This window comes from Bactrocera dorsalis, chromosome 4 (genome assembly GCF_023373825.1).
Source record: "Bactrocera dorsalis isolate Fly_Bdor chromosome 4, ASM2337382v1, whole genome shotgun sequence".
NCBI classification, from domain to species: Eukaryota; Metazoa; Arthropoda; class Insecta; order Diptera; family Tephritidae; genus Bactrocera; species Bactrocera dorsalis.
Genome location: NC_064306.1, coordinates 20,867,609 through 20,886,372, shown reverse-complemented (window position 1 = coordinate 20,886,372; position 18,764 = coordinate 20,867,609).

Here is an 18,764-nt window from a genome sequence, read left to right as displayed (position 1 = left end):
AAAACTAAAATAAAAAGTATTTTATTAACTGGCGCCCAAGCTAAAATCGCGAGAATTTAAATAAAAAAAATTTTCGTGGAATCCCTTGCCTGTAGTGTCCGTCCGCAGGCAACCGCGCGATAAAGTGTCGCTACCGAATCCCGAGTAGCAAGATATGCAAAAAGGACGAAATTCGATCGATAACAACAACATCAGAAATAGCAACAACGAAACTCATCATCGAAAACAACAACATTAGAAACAGCAACAACAAAACTCATCACCAATAACAGCAATAGCATCAGAAACAGCAGCAAGTAATAAAACAATGCAGCAGGTCTACCTAATATTGCAAGTCATTAATTATTTTAATATTTTAGATGCTATAGTAATAAAAAAAACGTTTCAATAGTAAATAGAGATACCATACCTTTATACTAATTAAATAAGAAATAAAAAATAATAATAATAAAAAAAAAGATTAAATTATAGTTAACTTTGCGAATCAGTATGGCTAACCCTAACATTTTAGTAAGACCACCCCTTCTTAACCTTCCAAATCCCAATTCCCCCCAAACCATATGTTCGCAGAAGACCTAGAGAAGAGAATAGGGTCTATTTGTGCACAACAGTGTAGAAGTATATGTAGTACAATCAATAATAAACCCTAACGCAGATATTAACTATGGAAACGACCAGACCATAGAAGAAAGGTACAGAGGAAAGCTAAACGAGTTAGATACAATACCCGATATTGTAAGAAGTTTAAGAGATTTTTCCGGAAACCCCGCAGAATTTATTTCATGGAAGGAAAGTGTCGACAGAGTACTTCAAATTTATAGCTCTGTGGCAGGAACACCCAAATATTATGGCATCCTTAGCGTCATAAGGAACAAAATAGTAGGAAACGCAGATATAGCGTTAGAATCGTATAACACACCACTCAATTGGAATAGTATAGTAAAATGCCTAACATTACATTACGCAGACAAACGTGACTTAGGAAAGTTAGAGTACCAAATGACTGCGCTTATTCAGGGAAGAAATACCACACAGAATTTCTATCAGGAAGTCTATGCACATTTATCGTTAATATTAAATAAAATTGAGTGCATGGAAATTGGAAGTGAGTCCATGAAACTTCTGACTCAAACTTATCGAGATAAAGCTCTTGATACTTTGTCCGAGGTTTAAATAGAGATCTACCAAGATTACTTGGTATTCGTGAGCCTTCAGACCTCCCACAAGCACTACACCAATGCTTGAAATTAGAAAATCAACATTATAGGTCAGAATACGCGAACAATCGCCAAAACCATAAAAATTGTCAACAACCACCACTCCCTCCAATGCGTAATATACGAAATAATAATACACCATTTTACCCAGAACTAACATTCCAACATTCAACCAATTATAACAAACCTATAAATAATATGCAACGAAATACATTCTAAAGTCAACATCCTTTCCCTAACCGTAACTCCCAACCTATGTTTCAACCACATTACCAAATGCGCCCACAATTCCAATTCCAACCCCCAAGGCCAACAGCACCCAAACCTCAAAGACCTGAACCGATGGACGTTGATAAGTCGGTACAAACGAGGAATATTAACTACCAAAATAGACCCCGGCAAATGACACAACCCCAAGGCAAAAGACCTTCATCCCTGAATCATGTTCCACCACCATTTAAACATCAACGAAATTTTCACATACAAACCGAAGAACAACATTGCATAATTTAATGGAATCTGGAGAATTTTAACCTGAGAATTACGAAGAAAATTACTACAAGCAACTGCAGAATGCAGACATCGAAGGATACGCTGAATCAACAATATGAAATCCCTACGCAAGATTTAACAGATATCCATTTTTTAAGTTAACACATTCTTCGCCTCCATACTTCAAATGTAAAGCGAAGAATGGACAAACTTTGAAAATCTTAATAGACACGGGATCTAATAAAAATTATATCCAACCAAATCTTGTTACCAATCCCAAGCAAAACGAAAAGTCTTTCTTTGCCAATTCAGTTTCAGGTGATATAAAGATAACCCACCATACGTTTGCAAATCTTTTCAATTTACCGAACCACCCCATAAAATTTTACATTTTACCTTCTCTAAAATCATTCCATGGTATCTTAGGTCACGATAGCTTGGAAGAACTTAATGCAGTTATTCACATAAAAGATAGATATATGATGATAAATCATAAAACAAAGAAAAAAATTCACCAACATATATCCCAGTCTGTATATAAAATGGAATTTAGAACCAACCATATGGACGACAACCAAAAATCTCAATTAGAACAAGTCATAAGAAACCATCCCAAACTTACATTCACTTCTCGAGTTCGAGGCGAAATTCGCACCAAGTCAAACTCACCAATTTATTCGAAATCATATCCGTACCCCATGGCACTAAAAAATGAAGTTGAAAAACAGATAAAAGAACTCCTAAACGACGGAATTATAAGACCTTCTAGATCTCCGTATAATGCACCAGTTTGGATTGTTCCAAAAAAGATGGACGCATCTGGAGAGAAAAAGTACAGAATGGTCATTGCTTACAGAAAGCTAAACGCTATTACTGTAGCCGACAGATACCCGATTCCGGAAATAAATGAAGTTCTGGCGAATCTAGGAAAAAACAAATACTTTTCAGTTGTTGACTTGAAGAGTGGTTTCCACTAGATTCCTTTAAAGGAATGTGACGTTGAAAAAACCGCCTTTTCGGTAAACAATGGAAAATTTGAATTTGTCAGACTCCCATTTGGATTAAAAAACTCCCCTTCAATTTTCCATCGTACTTTAGACGATGTCCTGAGACACCTTATAGGGAAAATATGTTACGTATATATAGATAACATAGTTATCTTTTCAAAAAACGAAGAAGAACACTTCAAAAATCTCAGTAAAGTATTTAAAACATTAGAAGCTGCGAACTTCAAAGTACAGCTTGATAAATGTGAATTTTTTAGAACTGAAATCGAATTCCTAGGATTTATCGTAGGAACCGCTGGAATAAGAGCTAATCAACAAAAAGTAGAAGCAATAGCCCCATTAGCACCACCAAAAACCCTAAAAGATTTGAGAAGCTTTCTGGCCTGTCAGGTTATTACCGACGCTTCATTAAGGATTATGCGAAGCTCGCCAAACCCCTGACATCCCTTTTAACCTTTAACTTAAGAGGTCAAATTTCAAAACGTAGATTTAGAGGTAGTAGTAAATTTTACACCATTTTGATTGTTAAAATTTATTAGAGATTTTTTTGTTATAATACTTACAAATTTCATCAAACTGATTTAAATTAATTCTTATTACAGTATTTGGAAAGAAAATTTTAAACTCTTTGTATTTTTTTGAAAAATGTGTCGTTTATTTTAGAAGCCTTTTTTATGATTATGAGAAAATCAAAACACAAGGTGTAAAATTTACTACCACGTCATTAGTTAAAGGTTAAGAGGGGAAGAGGGACGCATCTCGAAAAATGCATCCAAAAATGTAAAAATTTCTCTAAACCAGAACGCTTTAGATACATTCCAAAAATTAAAAAATTCACTAGTGTCAGACGATGTCACCCTATCTCACCCAGATTTTGAAAAAGGTTTTGATTTAACGACAGACGCTTCCGACTACGCAATCGGCTCAGTCCTCTCGCAAGATAAAAGGCGCGTAACATTTCTCAAGAACTCTTAGTAAAAGTGAAGAAAATTATGCCACGAACGAAAAAGAGACGTTGGCTATAATTTGGGCTTTAAATTCATTGAGGAACTATTTAACGGTTCTTTGACATCTTCAACTGCTTTTGATTTTAAAATTTTCGCTAAAGCATACTTTGAAAATTTATCTATTGCGGTGAGTACAAGGATTCCTTCGGTGGAGTAAATGTCGATATGAACAATTTCTCCAGAACTTTGTGGTATTGGTGTGGGCTGAAATTGTGGTTTGTTGGGACGACGATCGTACTTTTGCTCTCTGCAAACTTGACAATTTTTAACGATTCTATTAGATTTTTCGTTCATTTTAGGAAAGTAGTAATTCTGTTTTATTTGCTCTATATTTTGTTTAGAGTTTCGGTGGGCTCTTCTGTGCTCATTGATTAAGATTTTTTCTTGTTCTACGGCGTTAGTTATTTCTTTAACCTGTGACTGTGTGAATCTTATTTTATAGTTTCTTAAATGGTCGGGATATAAATCCTGAATTATTCCAATGATTGGTTCAGTGGTAAATAAGCCATTGATCACGCTAGGATTAAGATATTTTTTTAGTGTTGAAATTAGAAGGTCATTGGTGTAGTGGGGTTTTTGTACTATGTGTCTATGGCAGGTTGGAAATGGAATCTCAAATTTGTAGCTGTCTTTATTACGTATTATAATATGGAGTTGGTTTTTGAAAACGTTTATGGGGCATTCTACTGCTGGTATTTTGTTATCCGAAGAACTTTCGTCACTGTGTTGGGTTGGCGTCATGGAATATATTTGAGATGGCCTAGATAGTGCATCCGCAACAACATTTGTTTTTCCTGGTTGATACTTCAACTCGTAGTTGTATTCCTCTAGGATCGCTTTCCATCTTTTCATCTTGCTGTTGGTATTTTTGTTGCTAAGTGCGTATGTCAAAGGTTGGTGGTCTGTAAATATGGTTACTTTTCGCGATCCGTATAAAAGAAATAATTTTGGTATTCGGTATACCTAAATCTATGGTCATAGATAACGAAAAATCCCTAAATTCCGCAACAATAAATTTCCTCCTCAAAGATCAATTTGGCATACAAATCTTTACTATACCCCCTTACTCCAGCTCTGTTAATGGTCAACACCCTTTCAGAGATTATGAGATGCATAAAACCAGATAAACTTCATACAACTTTTCATAATTTACTTACAAGAACAATACACGTGTATAACCGATCAATTCACTCCACCACCGGTAGAAAGCCTATAGACATATTTTTCCACAGAAATTCAAATAATGATCTAAAAAAAGCTATCTTGGATAAACAAGACATCATTAATCGTTTGACAGAAAAACAAAAACAGGACTTAAACTACCATAACCAAATTAGGCATTAAATCAAAAGTTATTCACCAGGAGAAGAGATTTTCGTCAGAATTAACAGGATTAGGATCGAAACTTACACCAAGGTTTAAAAAAGAAATAGTTAAAGAAGATAGGAATACAACCGTCCTCATGATGGCAGGCAAGACTGTTCACAAAAACAATATTAAAAGACAATAAAATATTTTTTCAGATTCTTCCAAATCTTGAATAATACGTCTTCATACGTTATCACGATCAGTAGAGGTACAGCAAAAATTCAGCAAGGAACTTTTACTATTTTACATCCAATAGACCTGGCACACTACGAAATAACCATATCCAACACCCATACATTTATCCAACAAAACATCCCAAATCACCACAACCTGTATCCTATCCTGACCCATGAATTAAGACTTATCGAAAATATTTTAGAAAATATAACACCCACTATAAAAAATAAAAGGGCAATAAACGCCATAGGTACTATTTGGAAGTACGTCGCAGGATCACCAGATCACGACGACTTTGAAATAATAGCTAATAATATAAATGATCTAAATAAAAATAATAATAAACAAGTTTATGTAAACGAATCTTTTAATAAAAGATTAAACAACCTGACAAATATGGTAAATAAAATTTCAAATGCCATAAGAAAAGATGTATTATTAGAAAAGGAAATAGTTATAAATTTACAAAACAGAGTAAGATTAATCAAAGAAGAATTGATAAATATTCAAAATGGAATCGAATGGGCAAAGCTTGCAATTGTAAACCCATCAATATTAGACCTAAAAGAAATTGAAATTGCTTTAAGTAAAATTAGAGAAGAAAATATTATGTTCGTGAGTCCCGAAGATGCACTCCCATTTGCTAAAGTATCTGTCCTATACAGTACTAATAAAAAAATATTCTATTTGATTAAGGTTCCGTTAACAAAAAAGGAAACCTATGAAAACATAATTTTAAGACCGGTAAAAAAGGAAAACTCTATAATTAATTAAGAATTTAAACGGATTTTAAAAAACGGAAAACTATCTATGGTATATTAAATGATTGTGAAAATTTTAATAATATCAGAATTTGTAAAGAAGATCAAATAAAGAATATTTCAGATACAAAATGTTTTCATAATCTTATAAGTAGTAAAAATTCTACATGTGTAACGAGCAATAATCATCACATCCCATTAATCGAATCTGGCGTTATCTTACTAAATAATTACAACGCATCTATTTATATCGATGAAACGATGCGAAATCTTTCTGGCACGTTCCTTATTAAATTTCATAATAGCACTATTAAATCTAAGAATAGAATTTTTAGTAACATAGATGCCTCACCTCTACAATTAGAAGCTCCTAGCAAACCACCAAGATTGGATAATATCCCCTTTTTCTAAAATGATTGAGGACAATCAAATTAAGAAGAGAGGAGTTAACACTAAACATATTTACGTTTCTCACCAAACATATTTACATTTCTTAATAATTATTACGAAACGTATAAGCATATTTTTGCTATATTTTCGCTAACTATCATTTCCTGTTTACGTCCCAAATTTTGTTTAGCCAATTTCCGATCGTTGCACGCGAGTTTTAGTTGTTCGAGCGGAGGAATAAAAATGCCGACGATGTTACTTCTGTGACATTATATTTTATTCTCCTCGTTTTTCAAATTATGTTCTGCTTATATAACTACTAAAGTGATTACAATTTTCTTAATCTATTTCTTTGTTTTTTTATTTTCTTATGAAATACAATATTTGTTAAATGTAATCTTATTTTCTAGTGAATGCAAACAAACATGATTGTGTGGTTTACCCGATAATGTCTGGGTTATCATTACAGTCAAACAAAAGGACCAAAACATGTTTGTATGCATTTGCATTATGTTCTTTATCTCTACTTGTTATCTTATTTTTTGTAATGTTTAATTGTTTTTCTTTAATCTTTTATTTTGTTCAATTTACAATATTTTGTTGTGTGGTGTCTGGTTGGGAAGATACTGTACACATAACTCGCGCGACCCAAAAGTGCTGACGTAGCGTCTGCATTGAATGCACGGTCACGTTGCACTGCCTGTGATGATCGCTGCTCACACACTTTTAATTCCAATAACTAATTTTTAACATAAGTTTCAATTCAGTAGTTAAGTGGTAGTTAATAAGTGCGATTGACAAAAAGGTTTGACTAAGAAGACATAGTCTTCCCAACGAGTAATAGTGACTAAACGGAAAAAAAATTATATAATAAAATAAAATCCCTTTTTAAAAAACTAAAATAAAAAGTATTTTATTAACTTACATACCTAAAGCAAGAAAGCGTATGAGCAAAGGATGAGTGAAGGGTCAAACAACTCAAACCGGTTTTCTGTGCTAGATTTGGACGTGCAAAGTAATAAGCACAATTCTAAGGAAAAAGAGGACTCAATGTTAACTTCTGTAGTTTCTCACAAACCATCACGAATTTTTGTACCTCAAGTGAGTGATATAAATAAAATGTTGAAAAGCTTTTCAACTCTTATTGGTACAGAAAATTTCACCTACAAGTCAGGCAGGGACGAACAAGCGAGAGTTATGACTTCAAACAGTGATTGCTACAGAAAACGTGTTAGCTATTTAGATACCAATAATATTACTTTTCATACATATCAATTGAAAGAATATAAGCCATATCGAATAGTTATAAAAAATATTCACTTTTCAACTCCTATCGATGATATCAAGCATGACTTAGCAAAAAACGGCCATACTGTTCCAAATATTGTGAATGCAAAAAGCAAAATTTCAAAATTGCCGATGTCAATATTCTTTGTTGATCTTGAACATTCAGTAAACAATAAACAAGTATTTGTCGTAAATCGCGTATACAATGCCGTAGTAAAGATTGAGCCACCTAGAAAATTTAACGATTTGGTTCTTTATTTGAAACGTTAGATTGGTTCATGACATTTACTTTTTGAAGATAATTTCATTTAAATGTTGACCGCGGCTGCGTCTTAGGTGGTCCATTCGGAAAGTCCAATTTTGGGCAACTTTTTCGAGCATTTCGGCCGGAATAGCCCGAATTTCTTCGGAAATGTTGTCTTCCAAAGCTGGAATAGTTGCTGGCTTATTTCTGTAGACTTTAGACTTGACGTAGCCCCACAAAAAATAGTCTAAAGGCGTTAAAACGCATGATCTTGGTGGCCAACTTACGGGTCCATTTCTTGAGATGAATTGTTGTCCGAAGTTTTCCCTCAAAATGGCCATAGAATCGCGAGCTGTGTGGCATGTAGCGCCATCTTGTTGAAACCACATGTCAACCAAGTTCAGTTCTTCCATTTTTGGCAACAAAAAGTTTGTTAGCATCGAACGATAGCGATCGCCATTCACCGTAACGTTGCGTCCAACAGCATCTTTGAAAAAATACGGTCCAATGATTCCACCAGCGTACAAACCACACCAAACAGTGCATTTTTCGGGATGCATGGGCAGTTCTTGAACGGCTTCTGGTTGCTCTTCACCCAATGCGGCAATTTTGCTTATTTACGTAGCCATTCAACCACCCTTTCAGAGAATATGAGATGCATAAAACCAGATAAACTTCATACAACTTTTCATAATTTACTTACAAGAACAATACACGTGTATAACCGATCAATTCACTCCACCACCGGTAGAAAGCCTATAGACATATTTTTCCACAGAAATTCAAATAATGATCTAAAAAAAGCTATCTTGGATAAACAAGACATCATTAATCGTTTGACAGAAAAACAAAAACAGGACTTAAACTACCATAACCAAATTAGGCATTAAATCAAAAGTTATTCACCAGGAGAAGAGATTTTCGTCAGAATTAACAGGATTAGGATCGAAACTTACACCAAGGTTTAAAAAAGAAATAGTTAAAGAAGATAGGAATACAACCGTCCTCATGATGGCAGGCAAGACTGTTCACAAAAACAATATTAAAAGACAATAAAATATTTTTTCAGATTCTTCCAAATCTTGAATAATACGTCTTCATACGTTATCACGATCAGTAGAGGTACAGCAAAAATTCAGCAAGGAACTTTTACTATTTTACATCCAATAGACCTGGCACACTACGAAATAACCATATCCAACACCCATACATTTATCCAACAAAACATCCCAAATCACCACAACCTGTATCCTATCCTGACCCATGAATTAAGACTTATCGAAAATATTTTAGAAAATATAACACCCACTATAAAAAATAAAAGGGCAATAAACGCCATAGGTACTATTTGGAAGTACGTCGCAGGATCACCAGATCACGACGACTTTGAAATAATAGCTAATAATATAAATGATCTAAATAAAAATAATAATAAACAAGTTTATGTAAACGAATCTTTTAATAAAAGATTAAACAACCTGACAAATATGGTAAATAAAATTTCAAATGCCATAAGAAAAGATGTATTATTAGAAAAGGAAATAGTTATAAATTTACAAAACAGAGTAAGATTAATCAAAGAAGAATTGATAAATATTCAAAATGGAATCGAATGGGCAAAGCTTGGAATTGTAAACCCATCAATATTAGACCTAAAAGAAATTAAAATTGCTTTAAGTAAAATTAGAGAAGAAAATATTATGTTCGTGAGTCCCGAAGATGCACTCCCATTTGCTAAAGTATCTGTCCTATACAGTACTAATAAAAAAATATTCTATTTGATTAAGGTTCCGTTAACAAAAAAGGAAACCTATGAAAACATAATTTTAAGACCGGTAAAAAAGGAAAACTCTATAATTAATTAAGAATTTAAACGGATTTTAAAAAACGGAAAAACTATCTATGGTATATTAAATGATTTTGAAAATTTTAATAATATCAGAATTTGTAAAGAATATCAAATAAAGAATATTTCAGATACAAAATGTTTTCATAATCTTATAAGTAGTAAAAATTCTACATGTGTAACGAGCAATAATCATCACATCCCATTAATCGAATCTGGCGTTATCTTACTAAATAATTACAACGCATCTATTTATATCGATGAAACGATGCAACATCTTTCTGGCACGTTCCTTATTAAATTTCATAATAGCACTATTAAATCTAACAATAGAATTTTTAGTAACATAGATGCCTAACCTCTGCAATTAGAAGCTCCTAGCAAACCACCAAGATTGAATAATATCCCCTTTTTCTAAAATGATTGAGGACAATCAATTTAAGAAGGGAGGAGTTAGCACTAAACATATTTACGTTTCTCACCAAACATATTTACATTTCTTAATAATTATTACGAAACGTATAAGCATATTTTTGCTATACTTTCGCTGACTATCATTTCCTGTTTACGTCCCAAATTTTGCTTAGCCCATTTCCGATCGTTGCACGCGAGTTTTAGTTGTTCGAGAGGAGGAATAAGTATGCCGACGATGTTACTGTGACATTATACTTCATTCTCATCCTTTTTCAAATTATGTTCTGCATATATAACAACTAAAGTGATTACAATTTTCTTAATCTATTTCTTTGTTTTTTTATTTTCTTATGAAATACAATATTTGTTAAATGTAATCTTAATTTCTATTGAATGCAAACAAACATGATTGTGTGGTTTACCCGATAATGTCTGGGTTATCATTACAGTCAAACATAAGGACCAAAACATGTTTGTATGCATTTTCATTATGTAAAGAACTTGTTATCTTATTTTTTGTAATGTTCACTTGTTTTTCTTTAATCTTTTATTTTGTCCAATTTACAATATTTTGTTGTGTGTTGTCTAGTTGGGATGATAGTGTACACATAACTCGCGCGACCCAAAAGTGCTGACGTAGCGTCTGCATTGAATGCACGGTCACGTTGCACTGCCTGTGATGATCGCTGCTCACACACTTTTAATTCCAATAACTAATTTTTAACATAAGTTTCAATTCAGTAGTTAAGTGGTAGTTAATAAGTGCGATTGACAAAAAGGTTTGACTAAGAAGACATAGTCTTCCCAACGAGTAATAGTGACTAAACGGAAAAAAAAATATATAATAAAATAAAATCCCTTTTTAAAAAACTAAAATAAAAAGTATTTTATTAACTTACATACCTAAAGCAAGAAAGCGTATGAGCAAAGGATGAGTGAAGGGTCAAACAACTCAAACCGGTTTTCTGTGCTAGATTTGGACGTGCAAAGTAATAAGCACAATTCTAAGGAAAAAGAGGACTCAATGTTAACTTCTGTAGTTTCTCACAAACCATCACGAATTTTTGTACCTCAAGTGAGTGATATAAATAAAATGTTGAAAAGCTTTTCAACTCTTATTGGTACAGAAAATTTCACCTACAAGTCAGGCAGGGACGAACAAGCGAGAGTTATGACTTCAAACAGTGATTGCTACAGAAAACGTGTTAGCTATTTAGATACCAATAATATTACTTTTCATACATATCAATTGAAAGAATATAAGCCATATCGAATAGTTATAAAAAATATTCACTTTTCAACTCCTATCGATGATATCAAGCATGACTTAGCAAAAAACGGCCATACTGTTCCAAATATTGTGAATGCAAAAAGCAAAATTTCAAAATTGCCGATGTCAATATTCTTTGTTGATCTTGAACATTCAGTAAACAATAAACAAGTATTTGTCGTAAATCGCTTATATAGGGTGATTTTTTAAGAGCTTGATAACTTTTTTAAAAAAAAAACGCATAAAATCTCATCGGTTCTTTATTTGAAACGTTAGATTGGTTCATGACATTTACTTTTTGAAGATAATTTCATTTAAATGTTGACCGCGGCTGCGTCTTAGGTGGTCCATTCGGAAAGTCCAATTTTGGGCAACTTTTTCGAGCATTTCGGCCGGAATAGCCCGAATTTCTTCGGAAATGTTGTCTTCCAAAGCTGGAATAGTTGCTGGCTTATTTCTGTAGACTTTAGACTTGACGTAGCCCCACAAAAAATAGTCTAAAGGCGTTAAATCGCATGATCTTGGTGGCCAACTTACGGGTCCATTTCTTGAGATGAATTGTTGTCCGAAGTTTTCCCTCAAAATGGCCATAGAATCGCGAGCTGTGTGGCATGTAGCGCCATCTTGTTGAAACCACATGTCAACCAAGTTCAGTTCTTCCATTTTTGGCAACAAAAAGTTTGTTAGCATCGAACGATAGCGATCGCCATTCACCGTAACGTTGCGTCCAACAGCATCTTTGAAAAAATACGGTCCAATGATTCCACCAGCGTACAAACCACACCAAACAGTGCATTTTTCGGGATGCATGGGCAGTTCTTGAACGGCTTCTGGTTGCTCTTCACCCCAAATGCGGCAATTTTGCTTATTTACGTAGCCATTCAACCAGAAATGAGCCTCATCGCTGAACAAAACACGCGCGCGAAACACATTTCGAACCGAACACTGATTTTGGTAATAAAATTCAATGATTTGCAAGCGTTGCTCGTTAGTAAGTCTATTCATGATGAAAAAAGCAAAATTTCTCTTTGACACCATGTCTGAAATTCTCCGTGATCTGTCAAATACTAATGCATGAAAATCCTAACCTAAATCACCCGTTACAATGCCGTAGTAAAGATTGAGCCACCTAGAAAATTTAACGATTTGGTACAATGCTACCGCTGTCAAGAGTTGGGCCCTACCAAGCAATATTTCAAAAAGCCTTATAGATGTGTAAAGTGTGCACTAGACCATCCCTCATCTCTTTGTTCGAAAGAGATAGAGACTCCACCGAAATGCTTCCATTGCATTCAAAATCATACCGCCAATTACAAAGGTTGTAGAATTTATCAGGAGTTAAAGGCTAGCCACTGAAAAGGGCTACTCCCTTCCAAAAATGTGTGCACAGTCAAAAACGTGGTAAAAACGCAGAAATCAGCTATCTTTGCTTTGTTTTCATTTGAACAATGTTGCCATTGCCCAATACGCATATCGTCACCTGAAATGCAAAATAACGTAAAAACATTTTCGGAAATTTAAAATGGCATGAATGAACACGAAAATAAAATGGAACATGAGTGAAATAAAATTTTAATATTGGTTAAAACTGGTTTATATCTGACCGCAGAACCTGAAAATGTTGAACATTTGTAATATTATGTGTGTAATTTGAAGTAGTGAAGTGTAATCAAAAAGACACTCAATTTCGGATTTTTTGATGATACGTTATTTTGCATTTCAGGTGACGATGTATAGTTTTGAGCACATCTTTGTTTTCAATTACAATTTTTTACTACATAAAATATCAAAACTGAAAACAAACTATTAAAAATAGTTTATATATTTATAAATAATAGCATTCGACTGTGATTTTGAGTTATTTTAAGAAAATTTCAAACATATTGAACAGATTGAATTATAAAAGTTGATAATTACTGCAGTATATCGATATTGGCAACCCTGCGTTGTAAGAGAGCAATCAGCTGCGACGTTTGCGACGGCAAAAATCCAAATGTCGCGGATTCTCACGTCATCGTCACGTCAGAGAGAAGGGAGTAGCGTTTTTCACTGTTCAGTTACATTGCGCGCCCATAAGATAGGTCGTGCCAGCTGACGCGACCCACGATTCTACGTTGTTCACTGTCTAGCCTATTAGTGTCAAAAAAGACTCAATTAATAATAAGACAAGGCCTTCCTTGGTCAAACTTACAAATGCCGAACAACAAGTTCACCATAAAAACATTAGCTATGCTGATGTAACAATAGGACAACTTAGTTCTACTACAACCACAGTACGCCATGAAAAAAATGACAAACTCGAAGAATTGATTGCCAAACAAATTGAGCTAACCACAACACTAATAAATATGATGTCTTCTCTCTTAACTAAGCTTTTTGGAATGCCAATGGACTAAGCAGCCATAGACTGGAAGTTGAATATTTTATAAAAACTAACAGTATATATACATATATTACTGGTTTCATAATCCCACTTTACCGCTAAGTCGTATTTTAAAATTAATGGATTCGATTTCATTACTTCAAACAACCTCGACGGTAAAACACACGGTGGTTCTGCAATTCTTATAAAATCATCACTAAAACACATTGTTTTAGAGCCAGTTTCTTTACCATTAAATCAAGCAGCTTCTTTGAAAATCCAGACCGGCATTGGAGCGATTGTTATAACTTCTTTATATCTCCCACCTCGATTTAATATAAGCAAAGAAACTTGGAGGATGGAGTCATGTGTAGAAGTTCACGCAAGTGAGGAAAGTTCTCTGATTGCCATTCACTTGGGAGTGGCCAGAAACGATTCTTTTACATGTGACTCAAGCAGCTCACGACTTCCGGTCTTTGACCAAGTATCCTCTGGGTAGCCTAAGAACATCCGTTTTAAAGCGAGCTAACGTGAGAAGGCGAAGCATCCCCTGCATAGGGTTGAGCGCTGGGTTTGGGACCCTCCACGTAAAGAAACACCCCCAGTGAATAGTCAGAACCAGCCTCGGATGAGAGACCCCCTTTTGATGACGACCATGGCAAACGAAATAAGGACTACGAATTGAGGGCATGCACCTGGAATGTCCGGTCCCTTAACTGGGAAGGTGCCACTGCCCAGCTGGTTGATGTCTTCTTGAAAACAAAGGCTGATATCACCGCCGTCCAAGAAATGCGATGGACGGGACAAGGACAAAGACGAGTAGATTCTTGTGACATTTACTATAGTGGTCATATAAAGGAGCGCAGGTTTGGTGTGGGATTCGTGGTAGGAGAGAAACTCCGTCGCCGAATACTATCATTCACTGCGGTGAATGAACGTCTAGCCACAATCCGCATCAAAACGAGGTTCTTCAACATATCGCTGACGCCCCGACAGAAGAGAAGGACGATGTGACCAAAGATGCCTTTTATGAGTGCTTGGAGCGCACTTATGTGAGATGCCCCCGTCACGATGTAAAAATCGTGCTTGGCGACTTCAACGCCAGGGTGGGCAAAGAAGGTATCTTTGGTACTACGGTCGGTAAATTCAGCCTCCACGAGGAAACATCCCCAAATGGGTTGAGGCTGATCGACTTCGCCGGGGCCCGAAATATGGTTATCTGTAGTACTAGATTCCAGCATAAGAAGATCCATCAAGCTACCTGGCTGTTTCCGGATCGAAAAACTACCAACCAGATCGATCATGTTGTGATAGACGGAAGACACGTCTCCAGTGTTTTAGATGTGCGTGCGCTCCGAGGTCCTAACATCGACTCGGACCACTATATTGTTGCAGCCAAAATTCGCACCCGCCTCTGTGCAGCAAAAAACGCACGCCAACAAACACAAGGAAGGTTCGACGTCGAGAAGCTGCAATCACAACAGACAGCCGAACGATTCTCTACTCGGCTTGCACTCCTGCTCTCTGAGAGCACTCGTCAACAACTCGGTATAAGGGAACTGTGGGACGGCATTTCAAACTCCTTACGTACAGCTGCAACCGAAACCATTGGTTTTCGGAAAGTGCAAAAGAACATCTGGTACGACGAGGAGTGCCGTGTCGCAGCGGAGAGAAAACAGGCTGCCTACCTCGCAATGTTAAGATCGACCACAACACGTTCGGGATGGGATAGATACCGAGAGTTAAAGAGGGAAGCGAGACGTATTTGCAGACAGAAGAAGAAAGAGGCCGAAATGCGTGAGTACGAACAGCTCGATAAGCTGGCCGACAGGGGTAATGCTCGAAAATTCTACGAAAAGATGCGGCGGCTTACAGAAGGTTTCAAGACCGGAGCATACTCCTGTAGAACCCCCCAAGGTGATCTAGTTACCGATGCCCAGAGCATACTTAAATTATGGAGGGAACACTTCTCCAACCTGCTGAATGGCAGTGATAGCACAACACCGGAAGAAGGTGAACCATATTCCCCAATCGATGACGATGGAGCAGACGTTCCATTGCCCGATCATGAAGAAGTTCGAATAGCAATTGCCCGCCTGAAAACAGGGGCCGATGGATTGCCGGCCGAGCTATTCAACCACGGCGGCGAAGAACTGATAAGGAGCATGCATCAACTTCTTTGTAAAATATGGTCGGACGAAAGCATGCCCAACGATTGGAATTTAAGTGTGCTATGCCAAATCAATAAAAAAGGACACACCACAATCTGCGCCAACTACCGTGGGATAAGCCTCCCCAATATCGCATATAAGGTTCTGTCGAGCGTATTGTGTGAAAGATTAAAGCCCACCATCAACAAACTGACTGGACCTTATCAGTGTGGCTTCAGACCTGGTAAATCAACAACCGACCAGGTATTCACCATGCGCCAAATCTTGGAAAAGACCCGTGAAAGGAGAATCGACACTCACCACCTATTTGTCGATTTCAAAGCTGCTTTCGACAGCACGAAAAGGAGCTGCCTTTATGCCGCGATGTTTGAATTTGGTATCCCCGCAAAACTAATACGGCTGTGTAAACTGACGTTGAGCAACACGAAAGCTCCATCAGGATCGGGAAGGACCTCTCCGAGCCGTTCGATACCAAACGAGGTTTCAGACAAGGTGATTCCCTATCGTGCGACTTTTTCAACCTGCTTCTGGAGAAAATAGTTCGGGCTGCAGAACTCAACAGAGAAGGTACCATCTTCTATAAGAGTGTACAACTGCTGGCGTATGCCGATGATATTGATATCATCGGCCTCAACACCCGCGCCGTTAGTTCTGCTTTCTCCAGACTGGACAAGGAAGCAAAAGAAATGGGTCTGGCAGTGAACGAGGGCAAGACGAAATATCTCCTGTCATCAAACAAACAGTCGTCGCACAGACTTGGCACTCACGTCACTGTTGACAGTCATAACTTTGAAGTTGTAGATAATTTCGTCTATCTTGGAACCAGCGTAAACACCACCAACAATGTCAGCCTAGAAATCCAACGCAGGATAACTCTTGCCAACAGGTGCTACTTCGGACTAAGTAGGCAATTGAGAAGCAAAGTCCTCTCTCGACAAACAAAAAACAAACTCTATAAGTCACTCATAATTCCCGTCCTGCTATATGGTGCAGAGGCCTGGACGATGTCAACAACAGATGAGTCGACGTTGCGAGTTTTCGAGAGAAAAGTTCTGCGAAAGATTTATGGTCCTTTGCGCGTTGGCCACGGCGAATATCGCATTCGATGGAACGATGAGCTGTACGAGATATACGGCGACATTGACATAGTCTAGCGAATTAAAAGACAGCGGCTACGCTGGCTAGGTCATGTTGTCCGGATGGATGAAAACACTCCAGCTCTGAAAGTATTCGACGCAGTACCCGCCGCGGGAAGAAGAGGAAGAGGAAGACCTCCACTCCGTTGGAAGGACCAAGTGGAGAAGGACCTGGCCTCGCTTGGAATATCCAATTGGCGCCACGTAGCGAAAAGAAGAAACGACTGGCGCGCTGTTGTTGACTCGGCTATAATCGCATAAGCGGTGTCTACGCCAATTAAGAAGAAGCAAAGAAACTTTTAAATCGTTTTTCGACAAAATGGGTCCCAGATTTTTAGCCGGAGGTGATTTCAATGCCAAACATCCATGGTGGGGTTCACACCTTACGAATCCCAAAGGCCGCGAACTGTACAAGTGCATTTCTCAAAAAAGCTTAAATATTTTATCTGCTAGCAGACCCACATACTGACCGACCGATATCAACAAAATTCAGGATCTAATTGACTTCGCAATTTATACCGGCATAAACCCACATCATCTAGAAATTTCGAGTAATGAAGATATGAGCTCAGATCATTCCGCTCTCATTATCAATATGATTATGCCTGTTGTTGTCACATCCCGAAAGCAGCGTTCTTTAACTAAAAGGTCGAACATAATTTTTCCAAACATGGCTGGAGTCCCACGTAAACCTAAACATGGAAATAACAATAAAACGAGACTTAGATTTTTTTTTTTTTTTTTTTTTTTTTTTTATTGAAACGTAACAAGATATGGATTTACATTTCATTCAAATTGCAACTAGTGACAAGTGTACTAACAAGCAATATTTTTCATAACTTATAAGGTAAAACAACAAAAGCTCTATTAAGAAGCTTTTTCAAAACTAAACTTTGTATTAAAAGCTAAATATTATAATATTTGCTATTTACTTAGAAGATCATGGAACGTTGTTCTTTTCAATCTGCGCCTGCTATTTCTGGCCTCACCTAGTTGTCGGGCTTCAGCGTTTACGTGGTTTTGCAGCCTTGTGGCATGTTTCGATGCCGTTTCGCGAATGACTTCCCGAACCGTTTTTATGTGAAGATCACGATGTAGATCTGAGTTCCGTACGTACCACGGGGCATTTACAATTTTTCGAAGAACTTTATTTTGGAATCTTTGCATCATTTCGATGTATAACGGCGCAGCGCATCCCCATAGCTGAATTCCGTATGTCCAAATGGGCTTCAACGTTTGATTGTAGACTAAAATTTTATTTGAGGTTGTTAGGGGTGATTTCTTGCCGATTAACCAATTTATTTTGTTGTATTTTAGTTTAAGTTCTGCAGCTTTTCTTTGTATATGCTCCTTCCACTTTAACTTTGCATCCAGCGTCAAACCAAGATATTTCGCCGAGGTGGAGTACGGAATTACTTCATTCTCAATATATAAGGGGACATACGTATCCGTTTTGTTAGTGAAGTTTATATGTATAGACTTCAACTCGTTGAGGGTAATATACCATTTTTGTGTCCATTCTACAATTAGGTTGATTGAAGACTGCATTCTGTTCGACGATTCTATTACATTTTTACCGGTAGTAATTATGCAGGTATCATCTGCAAATGTGGCG